This window comes from Neopsephotus bourkii, unplaced genomic scaffold (genome assembly GCF_033783945.1).
Source record: "Neopsephotus bourkii isolate Nb327-2 ecotype Australia unplaced genomic scaffold, CSIRO-AGI_Nbou_v1 NB_1287, whole genome shotgun sequence".
Classification (NCBI taxonomy): Eukaryota; Metazoa; Chordata; class Aves; order Psittaciformes; family Psittacidae; genus Neopsephotus; species Neopsephotus bourkii.
Genome location: NW_026901771.1, coordinates 495552 through 517258, shown reverse-complemented (window position 1 = coordinate 517258; position 21707 = coordinate 495552). Strand labels below are relative to the sequence as shown.

At 48.0% G+C, this 21707-nt stretch overlaps 1 protein-coding gene across 9 annotated transcripts in view; it reads right to left on the bottom strand.

Annotated features, from left to right (window-relative positions):
- LOC133218675 (ephrin type-A receptor 6) overlaps nucleotides 1-21707 on the bottom strand; it is a 472741-nt gene that overhangs the window by 413415 nt on the left and 37619 nt on the right. The window lies entirely within an intron of this gene.

Sequence of the window (21707 nt, the reverse complement as noted above, 5' to 3'; positions counted from 1 at the left end):
GCCATAAAAGCTTCCTATGCTTTATTCCTCTGTATAATCTAACACAGTTAACTATAACCATGTATTATAGTTGCTGCTATAATCCTATTTTTAACATTCAGTTTAAAAACCCTTGCACTCATTACTCTTAGCAAACATTCCTATGTCTAAATTTGTCATCACCTCAGTTCTGTCTTATTTCTGAGTAACCCTAACTCTGCAGGAACAAAACTTATGTGGTGAAGATTTTAAAAAGCCCTACTATATGCAACAGTACTACAGAAAAAGCATTTAAAACCCCCCTCAATACTCCATAAAGATTCAAGCTTTACTCTTGCACTAGATTTATCCCATCGTGATGAATTTGCTATCTCTAGTACCATATTATATTGTGTATTCATATTAAAATACAGACAGGAAGTAACTTTATTCCAGTGGAGTAAAGAAATATAAAATTTAATAATCATTTACCATAAATTAGCTCATGCAGCCAGGTTGTAGATTCACAATGATTCCCTTGGGGAAGGAATATTCAGATTAAAGCCACTGCAGTAACTCTTACCCTGTTACTCTGGCTCTTCCGTAGCAGGCAAAGAAGGAAATCCTTCACCCTTAGTATATAAATCAAACTAATTCTGAAGAACAAGACATGCTCCCTCAGGAAATTTCCTGCACTGACCCAAATGGGGCGGGCGGGGGACACGACTAAATTGTTTTCATCTTCATCACACGCTGATCCTGCTGATGAAAACAATTTATAGGGGGCCTATAGGGATGCTGGAGAGGGACTCTTCATTAGGGACTGTAGTGATAGGACGAGGGGTAATGGGTTCAAACTTAAACAGGTGAAGTTTAGATTGGATATAAGGAGGAAATTCTTTCCTGTTAAGAGTGGTGAGGCACTGGAATGGGTTGCCCAGGGAGGTTGTGAATGCTTCATCCCTGGCAGTGTTCAAGGCCAGGTTGGACAGAGCCTTGGGTGCCATGGTTTAGTGTGAGGTGTCCCTGCCCATGGCAGGGGGATTGGAACTGGATGATCTTCAGGTCCTTTCCAACCCTAACTATTCTGTGATTCTACACTGTAGGTAAATCAGCTGGGCTTGAATTAAAGCCTAGTTTCTCATAGCACTGCTACCACAGACACATTACAGAGAATTAATTTTTTTACTGGGGTGGTTTCCTGCATGTTTTCCTTAATAAACTACTACCTATTCCATAAAAGGCTCAAGATACGCAATGCTTGGCAGGTTAGCATTTCTCAAAGAACTTCTTCACTCCATTTCTTTCTCTTCAGAAATGGGAAAAATTCCATGGAAAATCAGCTTTCTTTACAAATTGTTTTTTTGCAATTTACTTTTAGAGGCAAAGGAAAAATGTCACAGCTAAAGAGCCTTGAAAATTTAAAGCTGTTAGGGCACTCAGCTAAAAGCCAACATCTATTCTTTTCCGACTGCTTACATATATATGTATTCTGACACAATATAAATATACAAGGCCAGTTCTTCAGAGAATTTGAACATATTTTTAACTTTAAGCACACCAGAATAAATACTTACCTTTAAAACATGCAGATGTCACAGTGTTTTGGTAAGCATATACATAAATTTTCAAGCAATTCCATTAGGCAAATAAGTAACGATTTAAAAGATATAAAAAAAGATTGTCAAAAAAAAGAAGCTCGCTAGTTTCTGGATTTATAGACTAAAAACTGCTCATCCCGTAGACAGAGATTCAGATAAGAGCAAGTATTTATCGTGGCTTTGTAGAGGTACCTGTCTTCAAAGCCAGGGCACAGATCCCAGTTTATTTAATAGCACAGAGATAAATTCATTAGCTGCGTATGAAGTACCTTGTTTTAAATTTACATACAGACATCTCATTTGCTTCTAAGTGGTTTGAAAGATATTAATTTCTCCTAGCTGAACAATGCAATTTGATACAAAGGCCTCTGAGGTTTTTCTACTGGAACGGGTATATTCAAAGAAGCAACAGTGTGCAGAAACACAAGGAGAGTTTCTGAGAGCACTCAAGTGAAGGGGTTTGCTGCCTAGCTAACAAACCCTGCCCTTCTAGAGTGCTTCTCGGCTCGAATTTGGTGCTGCATGGAATTGGCTATACTACATGTGGCTCTGGTGATCCATTCACTGGACTTAAGGAAGAATTTCTGCAGTTTTGCTCCTACAGGCAGTGCAGACAGTCCTCTGAGTCCTTCAGCTACTGAGCTGAAGCTTACGGTCATGTTCATTGCCAGAAATCAATTGCAGAAGAACATGTACTGCCAAAGAAATACTAATGTTTGAGTTTCACTGAGGAAGAGAACAAAAACATATGGAATTTCACTACTTCTCATTACTTTCCCTACATAGATAAAAAGTTCAATATGAGCCTTCTAATTGCAGGGCAGAAAACCTGAAGTAGAATGACTTTGGGCAGAAGGAACAGAGGAAAAGAAACTGAAACAAGAATAGTGGAGGCAAGAAAAATTATGATGCAACCACATGGTCAGTGAAAGCAATTGCCCTTAGTTATTTTGTCATGGAATGAAAAGGTAAAGATAATCCCCTTAGCTTTCCTTCGTGAAAGTAGAATCCAAAACTAATCCTTTTATAGTAGCTATGCCACATGAAATCGGGTGTTTAAACAAATCCCCTAGTAGCCTTCTTGTGACATGAATAAGAGCCAATGCGTATGCAGTGACATCTATGGTAGTAAGTTGAACATTACTGGCCAAATTTTAGGGCATACATTATATGCCTAACGCTCACCACTTCACGACTTACTAGTCAGAAGCATAATGAAAGAATATTTGTGTATCCATTAGCTGAGAGGCAAAACAAAACGTTGGAGCTCTTCCTTAAGAAAAATTAAGAAATGGGGAGTATTCCTTGCAGCATGGAAAGCTGATGAAAACTACCAACAGACATGCAGAGAAAACCACTGAACAAGGCCATGTTAAGCATATCATTGCTTTATTTAGCTTCCGTGTTTGCTAAGTTACACTTTGTTGCTTCTTGTTTTTTTACTTACTCTCCAATATACGCAGTTTTTTAACACTACTAGTCAATTCCAAAGAAATGTTCATAGGCTTCTTAAAATAACTGCTGCCAGTTGAAAGCATGCATATTTGTTCTCATCCAGTGATAGCCTTGTTTGGGAGACTTTATTGATTTGTGGTTTTAAATAGATCTGGTTGATAAAATCCTTGTCCAATATTAAAACACCCAGAGACAGGTTCATCTCCACCTTATCACAGTGTGTGCACTGGAAAACTTTTGCTTGTTTCAAAAAAAAAAAACCCACATCAAGCTTCCAGAAGCACAGAATGAAATCTGTACTACTTTGCCAAGTAAGACCTTCCATTCCTGTTCATTTCAAGGTTAAATGCTAGTCTTACAAAAAGAAACCCAAAAAACAAAAGTCTGTAAAACATCTGCATTCTTCAAATACTGTTCTGCGTCTCAACAGCATTTATGATCTTTCAATTTATTTCTGCAAGTTACATATTGTACTTTAAACTCTTAAGAAGGGATTCTTTTGATCAAATACAACAGAGGATCATCCTCTTAAATCTGAAATACAGTTAAAAATTGTTATTCATAAACACCTGGAGTTTCTACTGGGTTTCCAGTTTGTTCTCCAAAGAATTGTGATTATTAAAAATAATTCCATTTCCTTATTAGAAGTCAATAAACATATCTGCAAACTATCTATTTTCCACTTTTTGAAGCAGCTTATTAGGCTTCTGTAAGGAGTATCCATTTCTGCTGTGACTGCTTACATAAACACATAATCCATGTGGTAAAGGCCTCTGTACTTGCTTGGACCCCTCTGCAGGATAAGAATACTGAATCAGATGTGTAGTCTATCTTCTGAAATCTACAGTTTTCAATGCTTTAAGTGTTGGATTAGCAATTGCTGTACACTTTAAATGACAACTGTTCTTCAGAGCAGAGTTTTCAAGCTCAAGCATCATACTAGAGGCTTAGAGACAGACTGGCAGAGAGCAAAGCAGAAAAGAATGTATTCAACACAACTGTTTAAATCCAGTATTTTTTTCAGTCTCAGGCCTAGTTTTAGTATTCAAACATTTATAAGAGGGCTTGGTCTCATCTCAGCCCTGAGCTCATGGAAGATCTGGCTTAGAGACAGCAAGTGGGATCACTGCAACGCAGCAAGGAGAAAGTTAACAGGCAAGGAGTGTACACCATCTACTCTACTACAGCTTCTTGACCATTTTTCAGCTAGGAAGAGTCATAGCCTCTATGTCTAGTTGAATTTTTAGCATCAACACATGGACAACAAAATGCATGTCAATAAGGAAGCAGATAAAACAGGTACCTTCTGACAGAATATAAAATACAGACGAAGGAGCAAGAAAAAGCAGGAAAAAAACTGTCTCTGCCTACAAGGATGAAGACCGAATGTATTAAACCCTCGAAGACCGCCACTAAAATGAAGATTGCAGATAATGTCAAAGTGATAGTGAGAATCCGTCTTGTCCCACACTTTCTCAAAAAGAAATGGGAAGGTCTGTCTCAGCACCACAAAGGAAACAACTCTGGGAAATAGAGTAGTATTTCATTGTGCCCAAACCATTCCTAATTGCTATACTAAGATTCACTCGACAAGAATTCCAGCAGAGCGGAAAAACTATGAGTATACAGTCTTTCCACCCTTACAACCCTTAAACATGTTGGTACCCAAAGCACCATCACAAAATAAGTGACTTACTGCAATTTTCAAGGGGGAACTATGTGTGTGCTTAGTATTTAAAAGTAGCTTAGAGACTGCTTCAAGCTTGCAGATTTCTTTATCAATTGGTTAGCCTTCTGTAACTTCAAGAATTCATGCAAAGTATTTAAGCATCTGTGAAAGGTTCAAAAGTAAATTTTTGGGGGGTTCTTTTGGTTTTGCTTGTTTGGGGTTTTTAATCTTCCTTTTCTGTTAACTCTAAGTAAAGGCTTCCAATTTAAAGTCAGGCTATTGCAAATCCTTACGAATATTTTTTCATTTTCGTTAGCCATAGAAGACCCACTTTTGGAAAAAACATTATTCCTGTCACTAGAAATGACTAAAAGCCTCAGCATTTTGCATAGTTCCCCTCAATTACTGAACACAGCGTATGGCTAAAAAGCAGCAACTGATCATGAGACAGAGAAGCATCTTCTGCTGCTGCCACTTTTACCTTTCTCTCCTGGGAAAAAATATTTCTGTGGCTTTTGAACAATCCAGAGAGATTGCTTTTCAAAATACCTAGGTATCAACTACTTAAGCATTTATGAGGCCATTTTCTAAGCACATAGGAATTCCAAGGGGTATTTCCCAGGAGTTCAGTATAGCAGCTCTTAAGTCTCTGAAAATACAATGGTTCAGATAAAGAGATGTTCAGTATGCAACTGTTATTTCCATAAATATTGCTTTTCTTCCACTTTCCTTTCAACCTTTCTTTCCCATGATTTAGTGATGAAGAAAACACTCAACTTGGCATTCTTTCCTTTGGCATTCCATGTGTGAGCACAGTGAACACTGAATTATGTCAGAACAATATTATATATAATTGGGAATGGATATGAGTGAAAGTTTTGAATTTTGGAGTACTGACATGCTGGCAGAAACCATAAAAATTCTGTAATTCAACTCCTCTGAAAATATACCCCATGCAAATTAAATGAATCGTTCCTTCTCCCTCAACCCTGTATGTTTTCCTTCTAAAAATACAGTTATCTACAGAAAAAAAAGGGGCAAAAATGCATTAATTTTCACTAAATTATACCTTTCTTCTTCTTCTTACTGCATTTTTTGATAAGCCAAGATACTGCAAACTTCTGAATGCAAGATATGGATGTGCAGCCTACAAAGACTTAAAAAAGCATTTTTCACACACTGAGTACGCAGATGTGCAGCCCATATATAGTACTCATCTATCGTAACATCCAACCAATGCATTTTGAAAAAGCAATACAGGATTTGGCATTCATTTTGTGGGCCTGAACAACTGAAAAAGTTAAATGCTTACTGTGCTCCACTACCTCTCACACCTAGAATGAGAAACATGAAAAAATATAAATACTGCAACTGCCACCCTTTGCCCTCTTTTGCTATATAATATACATTGAAAAATAATAAACTTTCTTTGTGCATTATAACACACAAGAGACACAAAAAAAAAACATTAAAATCAGCATAGGAAGAAAATAAAGCAAATAGCTTTATATTTACTACTTAGCAGTTTCTGGGCATTGAATGCATGAACTGCATCTAAACTAAGTGACATCTTAAATAGCCCTTCTCTGCATCAAGGATTACAAGACTGCCTGCTTTGTTTTCCTTTTCTTTATCATGTTCCTCATGCTACTCAAAAATGATTTAAAAAACCTGAAAAAAAACAGATTCCTTAAAGGTCATGAAAGCATAAAGACAAGTAAGGAAACACAGAGTACCTGGTGTGAGGCATGAGTTGGAGAAGTTAGATCTTGGGCAAGAAAAAGCCAAACTCATTAAGTGTTGTATCATTTATCTATTAAATTGACAGATTTGAATTTCAGCTATGGATTCAGCATGGATTTTACCCCCCTTGGTATGTTTTATGTTAAATATGTGGATAGTTACAGAGAATGAAATGGAGATAGCAAACTCTTAGCTTGACATCCTAGTAAGAGGTCATCCTACTAGAAAACCAGTAAGAAAAATGCTTCAGCTTTGCAGATGGCCCATAGTTCCAGTTATATACAGGAAATTTTGCCTTTCCTAGGAATGTATTTATATCCAACACTATTTAAATTAAAAAGGAAAAGAAAAATAATGCAAAAAGTATATGCAACATTACTACCATAAAGCTCACTCTTGCCACGCAGTACACTAAAAATACAATCAATTGGTTTTGGTTGTGCAGTTTAGAGACCACTTCTATTGCTTTACTATTACAGATTACTATTTTAGTATATAGCTGTTCTATAGTGAACCATTCAAATATGTTTATAATTCTCCTTCATTACATATACTTTCCTACAACTGGTTTCTTGGGGGTTTTGTTGTGAGTTTATTAGTTTAATTTACAGCAAATTCCACCTCACTGTTTAGGCTACTAAGGCTTTAGGTCTGTCACTGCATAATGGGCAAGTACAAATGGGCCCTATTGTGTTTGCCATAACCAGGTAAGAACACAACAGTGTAAATGGCAATAAGTATTCCCCGTGGAATCTGTAACTAGATGTTTCACACAAAACCAAATGAAAAATAAGCAGGATACTGCCCAAATGTATATACAAAAAATAAAAAAGGAGCAAGGAGGGAGACAATATCTCCTCTTCACAGTGCCTTTCATGAATATAACCACCTCAGATGGAGCATGTGCTGGTAACCCTGCTTCCATCCAGTTGATACTGAAATCCCCAGCACAGTCACAGCTAGTTCTTTGGCCAAGGTTTTCAAGTTACATATGCAGGCAAATTAAGATTTGTGCCATATTAACAGGAAACACAGGCATAAACAAAATAATCAGGCATTTATCAAAAGACACACTGACACTCCCAGGGGCATAGACTTTCCAAGAAAACCTTCAACGTTTTAATACGTGCTCCTAAAAGAAACACGGAAACTTGACTCCCACAAGTTAGTCATTTCATAATAGCAACAGCAACTCCTTGACAAAAGCTTTCCTAGACATTTAACAAGATCTTGGATACATCTAATTGTTTAATCCCTGCAGATAGAAATTAATCTAAAAACAAACCAAACCCACCCACCCCCACCCGCCCAAAAAAAAGCTCCACAATTTACCTTTTCCTTCATACAACATCTTGACCATCAAAAAGGATATAAAATATGGTATTGCAGAGCATGGGGCCTGATTATGTCCAAATTGCAGCTCAAATACGTGACTTCAAATATATTTCCCAATGCCATCACTTTAAATACCCTGTATTGTGTGAAAATCTGATTAGCTTCCTTCTTTTTCTTTCATCCTTGTTAAATGTTCTGACAGCTAAATCCCTACCTTCTATTAAATTTGTTATTAAAACCACAGCCTCTGTGACACCTCTGAAATCCTGCTGGTGAGCTTTCATAAATGTAACTAGATATTTTTATTGCCATTGAACTGCTGGATTAGAGGGGAGAACTCAGACTTTAGGTTGCATCTTTTCTCAAAAATGTCCTCAGTTCTTAGTTAAAACTTTACTTCTTGCTACTTCTGCAACATCTATCCATAGCTCAGTCCTCTGTTCCACAGACTATTCAGAGTATGCCCAAGTGACTCAGAAGACCAAACAGCACACCTTGTACCAGAAACAGCATGGCAAGAACTAGGAAAGTGACTGTTGCCCTGTGTTTGGCACTCAAATCCTGCATTCAGTTCTGGGCCACTCACTACAAGACAGACACTGAGGTGCTGGAATGTATCCAAAGAATGGCAATGAAGTTGGTGAAGGGTCTACAGAACAAGTTTTACATTGAGCAGCTGAGGGAAGTGGGGTTGTTTAGCCTGGAGACCTTATCACTCTTTGCAACTCCCTAAAAGGAGGTTGTAGTGAGGCGAGGGTCCGTCTCCTCTCCCAAGTAACACTCTATAGGACAAGAGGAAATGGCCTCATGTTGTGGCAGGAGAAACCTAGATTAGGTATTAAGAAAAAAATCTTCACTGGAAGGGCGATCAAGCATTGGAAGAGTGTCGTGGTTTAACCCCAACCAAGACAGCTTGTGCACTTACTCCCAGTGAGTGGTGCCAGGCTGGAAGCAATCGAGGCCCACGTTAGTCCACCCCCCCCCTTCCCCAGGGGCTGCCGCCCCCTTTCCCCGCTCCCAGAGGGGTGGGGAGGAGAATCGAAGGAATGCAACTCCCATGGGCTGAGATAAGAACAGTCTAGCAACTGATGTACAATACGAATCACCACCGCTACCACCAACGACAACAATAAGAGAAAACAGCAAAGGAAAGGAGTACAATACCACGCGCCGAACCACCAGTCCGACCCGGCCGACCCCCTGTCCTTCTGGGTACCTCCCAGTTCCCCCCTGGGCATGACGTGCTGTGGTATGGAATACCTCTTTGGTCAGTTTGGGTCAGGTGTCCTGTCTCTGCTTCCTCCCGGCTTCCCCTCCTCCCTGGCAGAGCATGAGACTCACAAAGTCCTTGGCCAAACCAAAACATCATTTTTATCAGCTTTGTTCCCAGCCCGAAAGCCAAAACACAGCACTGCACCAGCTACCAAGAAAGAGAAAAAATGACTGCTGCTGCTAAACCCAGGACAAAGAGGCTGCCCAGGGAAGTGGCTGAGTCATCATCCCTGGAGGTACTGATGACACGGCTTAGTGGACTTGACAATGCTAGGTTGGACTCAAGGATTTTAAAAGTCTTTCCAAACTACAGGATTCTACAATTTGCTTGGAATACAAGTAATACACCTTAAGATAGAAGTGTTTTTTTGGTATTCGCATTTTTTCCTATTGACACTCACACAACTAATTTTAGTTCTGTTAGGATAGGGTCAGTTAGGATAGGGTCAGTTTTCATCACAGTTGTCCATACGTTGCTGTGTTTTACACTGGTGACCAAAATAGTACTGATAACACACCAGTGGTTTAACTGTTGCTGAACAGTGCCTGCACAGCATCAAGGCCTTCTCTGTTTCTCAGTATGCCCTCTCAAAGAGCAGGTGAGAAGTAGGCAAGAACTGGGGAGAGAACGCTGATGAAAGGGCTATTACATCCCATATAATGTAAAGTTCTGGATTCAAGCTGTGGGGAAGGAACAGTTTTCTCAAAGTAGCCATTGCCTAAAGACTGGATAGGCATCAGCCTGCTTATGCCAGGTGCTGCCTTTGCATCACTTTTTTAAACCCCAGTTACTAAACTACCTTTACCTTGACCCACAGGTTTTTGCCCTTGTGATTTTCTCCCCCAGCAGGGGCTTATCTATTGGGTAGGGTTAATCCAGCAAAATAAACCACGTCAAGAAGCACAGGATGACTCTGAACTACAAGGCGTTGCTCACTACATCACACTTCGCCAACCACAGAGCAGACCGGGAACCAATAAATAAAAACAGACTTCTTAATTCGGCTTTTAAATGCCCTAGAGTATCTTATTAACCCCACAATTCCTTAACTTATAAAGATGGTTTAGTGACAATAAAGTCCTGTGGTCTTTTTCAGCCTTTATATAGGGTGTTACGTGATTGATGATTAAGACTAGATTACAATAATCAAGCAGATTACAGATCACATCTAGTCACATAGCATCTTAAGTATCTTATTTTTGCTACAAAATTAAACATTCAGAAGTTTTTCTTCTAATGAGACTTTTCAAAGGTAAGTTATTCGGTATGTAACATAAATTCATATAAATATTTTGGTCAGGAATGCTCACTGAAGTATGATGTGTATTTATGTACTTAGGAATGCAAATACTGCTTTTAACTAACAGACAGCTTACTATACAGTGTAAAACTACAGTTTTGGAAGACAATTACAAGTCACAGTGAGAACCAACTGAAACCAGTGAAGTTTGGAAGTACTGATACTAAGTGCCCAGTATCATTACTGTACTGAAAAAGCCAAGTAACGGTTAAACAGGAGGCCATAAAATGGCATGATGATTTGTTACTGCAGCAAATAACGAAACTGACTGTAAATACTGTATAGTTAGAATCACAGAATCATACAACAGTTAGGGTTGGAAAGGACCCTAAGGCTGGGCAGAGAAGAGATTCAGATCAGCCCTGTGGAGTACTTGGGAGTGTTGGTAGATGAGAAGGAGGAAGCAGAGACAGGACACCCGACCCAAACTAGCCAAAGAGGTAATCCATACCACAGCACCTCATGCCCACTATACGAACAGGGGGGAGTTACCTGGAAGGCCCAGATCACTGCTCGGGCCAGGCTGGGTATCAGTCATCGGATGCTGAGCAATTGTATTCTTTCCCCTGTTTCCCTTATTATTGTTATTACTGGTAGTAGCAGGAGTTGCTTGTGTTATGCCTTAGTTACTGGACTGTTCTTATCTCAACCCATGAGAGTTACATTCTTTCCATTCTCCTCCCATCCGTCTGCGAGGTGGGGAGGAAGAAGCAGGGAAGTGAGCGAGCGGCTGTATGGTTCTGAGTTAATGGCTGGGCTTAAACCACAACACAAACACAAAAGAGATGACTTAAATCCTTCTTTCCAAGAAGAAGACCTCCCAATAAACAGTGTACCAGCACATGCCACTTGGTGTATTGATACGGGGAGGTGAGGAAATGCTATATGCTCTCTACATTGCTACAAGATTCATGCATTAGGAACCAAAACCCCTTTTTTCACCTTTGGGATCGCCACAGACAAAAGACTGCGTGGTATAAAAGTCTTTGTTAATACGGTCAGAACAACAGATTTATTCACAGGGACACCTCGCAGCAGTGCCCAGTGTGTGGCCACCATGGGCAGGGACATCCCCCTGGGCCTCCTGGGCACAGGCACTGCCTCAGGGCCAGCAGCCCAAAGGCCTTTCTCCAAGGGATGCTAGGCGAACGGGCGGCGGCAGCAGGGCTGCGGTGGGTGTGGCTGTGGGGGAACCATCACCCCCATGTCATAGTGCCAGCACCTGGCAACGCAGCATCACAATGCTCTGGGGCAGGATAAGTCCAGCGCCCTCCCCTCTCCCACTGCCAGAGTGCCGGGAACTGACACCAGGACAGAGCTGGCAGCTCAGAGGGCATCCGACAGGAAGCAATGGGGGAACGGGGGAATTACTGGGAAGAGGAGGGGGTGAGGAGGGGGGGAACAACACTTGAAGCTGCACGAAGCTGCAGGAGGTTCGGTGCTGCTGTTCCAGCTCCTGGATGGACCACGCTCAAAGCAGAGGATGGAGAATGTAGGATGGTGGATGGAGGGGATGGAGGAGATGGAGGACAAAGGAGATGGAGGATGGACGAGATGGAGGATGGAGGATGGACGGGATGGAGGGGTTGGAGGATGGAGGACGGAGGAGATGGAGGATAGAAAACGGAGGACATGGAGGACAGAAGACAGAGGAGATGGAACACGGAGTACAGAGGAGATGGAAGACGGAGTACAGAGGAGATGGAAGACGGAGGATGGAGGAGGTGGATGATGGAACACAGAAGATGGAGGCTGGAGGACGGAGGAGATGGAGGACGGAGGAGATGGAGGATAGAAAACGGAGGACATGGAGGACAGAAGACAGAGGAGATGGAAGACAGAGTACAGAGGAGATGGAACACGGAGTACAGAGGAGATGGAAGACGGAGTACAGAGGAGATGGAGGACGGAGGATGGAGAACGAATGAGATGGAGGAGATGGAGGATGGAGCTGATGAAGGATGGACAATGGAGGATGGAGGACATGGAGGACAGAGGAGATGGAAGACGGAGGACAGAGGAGATGAAGGATGGAGGACAGAGGAGATGGAGGACGGAGGAGATGGAGAGGAGGAGATGGAGGACGGAGGAGATGGAGGACGAGGAGATGGAGGACGAAGGAGATGGAGGACGGAGATGGAGACGGAGGAGATGGAGGACGGAGGAGATGGAGGACGAGAGGAGGAGATGGAGGACGGAGGAGGAGGAGATGAGAGGACGGAGGAGATGGAGGACGGAGGACGGAGGAGATGGAGGACGGAGGACGGAGGAGATGGAGGACGGAGGACGGAGGAGATGGAGGACGGAGGACGAAGGAAATGGAGGAGATGGAGGATGGAGGAGATGGAGGATGGAGGACAGAGGAGATGGAGGATGGAGGACGGAGGAGATGGAGGATGGAGGAGATGGCGGACAGAGGAGACGGAGGATGGAGGACGGAGGATACGGAGGACGGAGGAGGTGGAGGACGGAGGACGGAGGAGGTGGAGGACGGAGGACGGAGGAGGTGGAGGACGGAGGACGGAGGAGGTGGAGGTGGAGGACGGAGGAGGTGGAGGACGGAGGAGGTGGAGGACGGAGGAGGTGGAGGACGGAGGAGGTGGAGGACGGAGGAGGTGGAGGACGGAGGAGGTGGAGGACGGAGGAGGTGGAGGACGGAGGAGGTGGAGGACGGAGGAGGTGGAGGACGGAGGAGGTGGAGGATGGAGGAGGTGGAGGATGGAGGACGGAGGACATGGAGGAGATGGCGGACGGAGGAGACGGAGGATGGAGGACGGAGGAGATGGAGAAAGGTGGACGAAGGAGACGGAGGAGATGGAGGATGGAGGTGATGGAGGATGGAGAATGGAGGACTGAGGAGATGGAGGACGGAGGACGGAGGAGATGGAGGACGGAGGAGATGGAGGACGGAGGAGACGGAGGACGGAGGAGATGGAGGATGGAGGACGGAGGAGACGGAGGACGGAGGAGATGGAGGATGGAGAATGGAGGACTGAGGAGATGGAGGACGTGGAGGACGGAGGACGGAGGACGGAGGAGGTGGAGGACGGAGGACGGAGGACGGAGGACGGAGGACGGAGGACGGAGGAGGTGGAGGACGGAGGAGGTGGAGGACGGAGGACGGAGGAGGTGGAGGACGGAGGACGGAGGAGGTGGAGGTGGAGGACGGAGGGGGAGAAGGGGAGAGGAGGAGGTGGAGGACGGAGGAGGTGGAGGAGGAGGTGGAGGACGGAGGAGGTGGAGGACGGAGGAGATGGAGGACGGAGGACGGAGGAGATGGAGGACGGAGGACATGGAGGATGGAGGAGATGGCGGACGGAGGAGACGGAGGATGGAGGACGGAGGAGATGGAGAATGGTGGACGAAGGAGATGGAGGAGATGGAGGATGGAGGTGATGGAGGACGGAGGACGGAGGAGATGGAGGACGGAGGAGATGGAGGACGGAGGAGATGGAGGACGGAGGAGATGGAGGACGGGAGACGGAGGAGGGAGATGGAGGATGGAGGACGAGGAGGAGACGGAGGACGGAGGAGATGGAGGATGGAGAATGGAGGACTGAGGAGATGGAGGACGTGGAGGACGGAGGAGGTGGAGGACGGAGGACGGAGGACGGAGGAGGTGGAGGACGGAGGACGGAGGAGGTGGAGGACGGAGGACGGAGGAGGTGGAGGACGGAGGACGGAGGAGGTGGAGGAGATGGCGGACGGAGGAGACGGAGGATGGAGGACGGAGGAGATGGAGGACGGAGGAGATGGAGGACGGAGACGGAGGAGATGGAGGACGGAGGACGGAGGAGGTGGAGGAGATGGCGGACGGAGGAGACGGAGGATGGAGGACGGAGGAGATGGAGGACGGAGGAGATGGAGGACGGAGAACGGAGGAGATGGAGGACGGAGGACGGAGGAGGTGGAGGATGGAGGACGGAGGAGATGGAGGACGGAGGACGGAGGACGGAGGAGGTGGAGGATGGAGGACGGAGGAGGTGGAGGACGGAGGAGATGGAGGACGGAGGAGGTGGAGGACGGAGGAGGTGGAGGACGGAGGAGGTGGAGGACGGAGGACGGAGGAGATGGAGGACGGAGGAGATGGAGGACGGAGGACACGGCGGACGGAGGAGACGGAGGATATGGAGAATGGTGGACGAAGGAGACGGAGGAGATGGAGGATGGAGGTGATGGAGGATGGAGAATGGAGGACTGAGGAGATGGAGGACGGAGGACGGAGGAGATGGAGGACGGAGGACATGGAGGATGGAGGAGATGGAGGAGATGGAGGATGGAGGACGGAGGAGATGGAGGATGGAGGACGGAGGACATGGAGGAGATGGCGGACGGAGGAGACGGAGGATGGAGGAGGTGGAGGACGGAGGAGGTGAAGGACGGAGGACGGAGGAGGTGGAGGACGGAGGAGGTGGAGGACGGAGGAGGTGGAGGACGGAGGACGGAGGACGGAGGAGGTGGAGGACGGAGGAGGTGGAGGACGGAGGAGGTGGAGGACGGAGGAGGTGGAGGACGGAGGACGGAGGAGGTGGAGGACGGAGGAGATGGAGGACGGAGGAGATGGAGGACGGAGGAGATGGAGGACGGAGGACGGAGGAGATGGAGGACGGAGGACGGAGGAGATGGAGGACGGAGGACGGAGGAAATGGAGGAGACGGAGGATGGAGGAGATGGAGGATGGAGGACACGGAGGAGATGGAGGATGGAGGAGATGGAGGATGGAGGACAGAGGAGATGGAGGATGGAGGACGGAGGAGATGGAGGATGGAGGAGATGGAGGACAGAGGAGATGGAGGATGGAGGACGGAGGAGATGGAGGACGGAGGAGGTGGAGGACGGAGGACGGAGGAGGTGGAGGACGGAGGAGGTGGAGGACGGAGGAGGTGGAGGACGGAGGAGGTGGAGGACGGAGGAGGTGGAGGACGGAGGAGGTGGAGGACGGAGGAGGTGGAGGATGGAGGACGGAGGACATGGAGGAGATGGCGGACGGAGGAGACGGAGGATGGAGGACGGAGGAGATGGAGAATGGTGGACGAAGGAGATGGAGGATGGAGGTGATGGAGGATGGAGAATGGAGGACTGAGGAGATGGAGGACGGAGGAGATGGAGGACGGAGGAGATGGAGGACGGAGGAGATGGAGGACGGAGGAGATGGAGGACGGAGGAGATGGAGGACGGAGGAGATGGAGGACGGAGGAGATGGAGGACGGAGGAGATGGAGGACGGAGGAGATGGAGGACGGAGGAGATGGAGGACGGAGGAGATGGAGGACGGAGGAGATGGAGGACGGAGGAGATGGAGGACGGAGGAGATGGAGGACGGAGGAGATGGAGGACGGAGGAGACGGAGGACGGAGGAGATGGAGGATGGAGGACGGAGGAGACGGAGGAGACGGAGGACGGAGGAGATGGAGGATGGAGAATGGAGGACTGAGGAGATGGAGGACTGAGGAGATGGAGGACGTGGAGGACGGAGGACGGAGGAGGTGGAGGACGGAGGACGGAGGACGGAGGACGGAGGACGGAGGAGGTGGAGGACGGAGGACGGAGGAGGTGGAGGACGGAGGACGGAGGAGGTGGAGGACGGAGGACGGAGGAGGTGGAGGACGGAGGAGGTGGAGGACGGAGGAGGTGGAGGACGGAGGAGGTGGAGGAGATGGCGGACAGAGGAGTCGGAGGATGGAGGACGGAGGAGATGGAGGACGGAGGAGGTGGAGGAGATGGAGGACGGAGGACGGAGGAGGTGGAGGACGGAGGACGGAGGAGGTGGAGGACGGAGGACGGAGGAGGTGGAGGACGGAGGACGGAGGAGGTGGAGGACGGAGGACGGAGGAGGTGGAGGTGGAGGACGGAGGAGGTGGAGGACGGAGGAGGTGGAGGACGGAGGAGGTGGAGGACGGAGGAGGTGGAGGACGGAGGAGGTGGAGGACGGAGGAGGTGGAGGACGGAGGAGGTGGAGGACGGAGGAGGTGGAGGACGGAGGACGGAGGAGATGGAGGACGGAGGAGATGGAGGACGGAGGAGATGGAGGACGGAGGACACGGCGGACGGAGGAGACGGAGGATGGAGGACGGAGGAGATGGAGAATGGTGGACGAAGGAGACGGAGGAGATGGAGGATGGAGGTGATGGAGGATGGAGAATGGAGGACTGAGGAGATGGAGGACGGAGGACGGAGGAGATGGAGGACGGAGGACGGAGGACATGGAGGATGGAGGAGATGGAGGATGGAGGACGGAGGACATGGAGGATGGAGGACGGAGGACATGGAGGAGATGGCGGACGGAGGAGACGGAGGATGGAGGAGGTGGAGGACGGAGGAGGGAGGAGGTGGAGGACGGAGGAGGTGGAGGACGGAGGACGGAGGAGGTGGAGGACGGAGGAGGTGGAGGGAGGACGGAGGACGGAGGAGGTGGAGGACGAGGAGGTGGAGGACGGAGGAGGTGGAGGACGGAGGAGGTGGAGGACGGAGGAGGTGGAGGACGGAGGAGGTGGAGGACGGAGGAGGTGGAGGACGGAGGACGTGGAGGACGGAGGAGGTGGAGGACGGAGGACGGAGGACGTGGAGGACGGAGGACGTGGAGGACGGAGGACGTGGAGGACGGAGGACGGAGGACATGGAGGAGATGGCGGACGGAGGAGACGGAGGATGGAGGACGGAGGAGATGGAGGACGGAGGACGGAGGAGGTGGAGGACGGAGGACGGAGGAGGTGGAGGACGGAGGACGGAGGAGGTGGAGGACGGAGGACGGAGGAGGACGGAGGAGGTGGAGGACGGAGGAGGTGGAGGACGGAGGACGGAGGACGGAGGAGGTGGAGGACGGAGGAGGTGGAGGACGGAGGAGGTGGAGGACGGAGGAGGACGGAGGACGGAGGAGGTGGAGGACGGAGGAGGACGGAGGACGGAGGAGATGGAGGACGGAGGACGGAGGAGATGGAGAATGGTGGACGAAGGAGACGAAGGAGATGGAGGAGATGGAGGATGGAGGTGATGGAGGATGGAGAATGGAGGACTGAGGAGATGGAGGACGGAGGACAGAGGAGATGGAGGACGGAGGACATGGAGGATGGAGGACACGGCGGACGGAGGAGACGGAGGATGGAGGACGGAGGAGATGGAGAATGGTGGACGAAGGAGATGGAGGAGATGGAGGATGAAGGTGATGGAGGATGGAGAATGGAGGACTGAGGAGATGGAGGACGGAGGACGGAGGAGATGGAGGTCGGAGGACGGAGGAGATGGAGGACGGAGGAGATGGAGGACGGAGGAGATGGAGGACGGAGGAGATGGAAGACGGAGGAGATGGAGGACGGAGGAGATGGAGGACGGAGGAGGTGGAGGATGGAGGACGGAGGACATGGAGGATGGAGGAGATGGAGGATGGAGGACGGAGGACATGGAGGATGGAGGAGATGGAGGATGGAGGACGGAGGAGATGGCGGACGGAGGAGACGGAGGATGGAGGACGGAGGAGATGGAGTATGGTGGACGAAGGAGACGAAGGAGATGGAGGACGGAGGAGATGGAGGATGGAGAATGGAGGACTGAGGAGATGGAGGACGGAGGAGATGGAGGACGGAGGACGGAGGAGGTGGAGGACGGAGGACGGAGGAGGTGGAGGACGGAGGACGGAGGAGGTGGAGGACGGAGGACGGAGGAGGTGGAGGACGGAGGACGGAGGAGGTGGAGGACGGAGGAGGTGGAGGACGGAGAACGGAGGAGATGGAGGACGGAGGACGGAGGAGGTGGAGGACGGAGGAGACGGAGGACGGAGGAGGTGGCGGACGGAGGACGTGGAGGACGGAGGAGGTGGAGGACGGAGGACGGAGGACATAGGACATGGAGGAGATGGCGGACGGAGGAGACGGAGGATGGAGGACGGAGGAGATGGAGAATGGTGGACGAAGGAGATGGAGGAGATGGAGGATGGAGGTGATGGAGGATGGAGAATGGAGGACTGAGGAGATGGAGGACGGAGGACGGAGGAGATGGAGGACGGAGGAGATGGAGGACGGAGGAGATGGAGGACGGAGGAGATGGAGGACGGAGGAGATGGAGGACGGAGGAGATGGAGGACGGAGGAGATGGAGGACGGAGGAGATGGAGGACGGAGGAGGACGGAGGACGTGGAGGACGGAGGACGGAGGAGATGGAGGACGGAGGAGATGGAGGACGGAGGAGATGGAGGATGGAGGATGGAGGAGATGGAGGATGGAGGACGGAGGACATGGAGGAGATGGCGGACGGAGGAGACGGAGGATGGAGGACGGAGGAGATGGAGGAAGGAGGAGACGGAGGATGGAGAATGGAGGACTGAGGAGATGGAGGACGGAGGAGGTGGAGGACGGAGGACGGAGGAGGTGGAGGACGGAGGACGGAGGAGGTGGAGGACGGAGGACGGAGGAGGTGGAGGACGGAGGACGGAGGAGGTGGAGGACGGAGGACGGAGGAGGTGGAGGACGGAGGACGGAGGAGGTGAGGACGGAGGACGGAGGAGGTGGAGGACGGAGGACGGAGGAGGTGGAGGACGGAGGACGGGAGGAGGTGGAGGACGGAGGACGGAGGAGGTGGAGGACGGAGGACGGAGGAGGTGGAGGACGGAGGAGATGGAGGACGGAGGACGGAGGAGATGGAGGACGGAGGACGGAGGAGATGGAGGACGGAGGACGGAGGAGATGGAGGACGGAGGACGGAGGAGATGGAGGACGGAGGACGGAGGAGATGGAGGACGGAGGAGATGGAGGACGGAGGAGATGGAGGACGGAGGAGATGGAGGACGGAGGAGATGGAGGACGGAGGAGATGGAGGACGGAGGAGATGGAGGACGGAGGAGATGGAGGACGGAGGAGATGGAGGACGGAGGAGATGGAGGACGGAGGAGATGGAGGACGGAGGAGATGGAGGACGGAGGAGATGGAGGACGGAGAACGGAGGAGATGGAGGAGGTGGAGGATGGAGGACGGAGGAGATGGAGGATGGAGGACGGAGGAGGTGGAGGATGGACGAGATGGAGGGTGGAGGACGGAGGAGATGGAAGATGGAGGACGGGGGAGATGGAAGATGGAGGACGGAGGACTGAGGAGATGGAGAATGGAGGACGGAGGATACGGAAGATGCAGGACAGAGGAGATGGAGGACGGAGAACGGAGGAGATGGAGGATGGAAGTGATGGAGGATGGAGGACTGAGGATACGGATGATGGAGGACATGGCGGATGGAGGAGATGGAGGACGGAGGACAAAGGAAATGGAGGAGGTGGAGGATAATTATGCCGTATTCTGAATTATATTAGAACAGATAAGTAACTTGGATTAGATAGGACTGTGGACATATAATAACATCTCTGATGTTTGTGCGAGATTTAGAAAGACAATTTTACTGTTCTTTACTAGATCAGTATTACAGAAGTTATTAGATGATCCCACAAGCACTGTTCTGCCTTACATTTTAATAAGAATCAAATAATAATTAGCATGAATATTGACCTTTTGCTGCAGAGACTACATACAAAAGTGGCATGAAGAAGCATAGAAACGTCATATTCTGTTAATTACATGAGCACTTGTATGCTCAGTTTCCTTGTTACCTTTGTGTAAGGTACAGAATCCCAGAATAAAACTGGGAAAGAAATAAACTGTATCAAAACAGTTTAGAAATATATTCTAGTTTAGTTTTAATTTTAGCATATTCAATATTTTATAAGCCAAAGTAATGTGACTCTTCATATTTTAATAGCTTTATGCAATTCTTCACTATGTTCAAGTATCTAAACCAACATGTACGTTTGGTATATTTTAATGCAGTTTGTCAGAATGACACTGACTCTGAAAAATTAGCAATTACTGATTTTAATCAAAAGTTCTGCATAACTCTCAGAGAAATAACTCACTTCATGTAAGTAATTTGTCTCCAGTATTTATATGGGGTTTTCTCTTTGTTCATTCTTTCTGCACCATTTCAGAGGAGCAGCAGTGCCACTAGGTCCTACTGCTCACAGCAGCCTTCTGACCTAAGGCGTTTTCCTTCATTCCACTGTGAGAAATGGAGGACCCTGTTTGCCTCTCATCCTGTCATCTCCTGCTGTGTGTCACCAACATCTTACAGTCTCTTTCTTAAATGGATCATGCTTCTCCGAATCATGGATTCTCAGCTGTACAACTTCCCCAGTAGTTTGTTCAAAAACTGACTTGGTTTAGTGCACATGAATCTTTATGCCATTTACAGCTCAGGCTAATTCATCAACAGTTTACACGTATTTTCTCCCCAAGTTAAAAGTACACGTGCGCTTCTCTTAACTATTTACCCAGCTCATCTCACATTTTTCACTCTAGGCCCTTCTGCCTATTAAATTCCCAGGAAGCCTTATTCTGTATATTTTCCTCAAGCTACAAACCACATTTCTCCCATTTACTGACTCCAGCTACTTCTTCAACAACTGAATTGTACCTATTTGGGAAAATCCCTAATAACTGAATCCCAAGTACTGACTCAAACGTAAACCTGCATTCTGGTAAGCACAGCCAATTCTTAAAAACACAGCAAAGGTCCCAAGATACCTGAAAACCTCTTTGTTTTGCAAAACTCACGTTAATTTTCCATATGACCAACCAAAATAGATATGTTGTAATAGTTACGTCTGAAATCAACTTGGATTTTGTGCTTGTTTATTTGTGACTGGTTTTACTGGAATAACTAAAGCTTTTAAGAATTCATCGAATAAATGGAATTACATCTTGTATGCTTTCCAAATGCCTGTTCAATTCGGTGGAGCTCATCACAAAGCTAGAGCAAAAAACTCCTCACATATACCATTTCTCATCATGGTATATGACAGCATTCGCTTTATCTAGAATTTTGGAAGGGAATAAGACTTCAGAATTATAACTCAGACTGCATGAGCCTGCATACCAAATGTAAAACATGGAATGATCTGTGACACACTGAGATTTCATCTAGGACTATAAAGAACTGGAAAACTCTGAAAAAGAGTAATCCATAAAGTTGAAAACAGGCTGAGATTAAGAAATGCCACATTGCTTGAAATCCCTGAGGGCAAAACCACAGACGACATTTTATGGAAATGGATTATTAAGGTTCTGAGGATAGACAGCTCCTACTTCCTTCTGGAACAGATCACAAGAAATAAAATAACTAAAAATACACAGATTTTTTTCACTCAGAAAAGCAGTATTTTCTGAGCTCATTTCAGAGAAGCAAGTAATTGTATGCCTCATACACAAGAATGTAGAGACAATGCCAGCTAATATAAAAAGAAGTGATAATCACAGTGACATCAGAACTTGAAGCCGATACAATAGGTGTTAAATGCTCCAGCATATTGTATCTCACTTATAAAGTGAAACTACAGTTACCT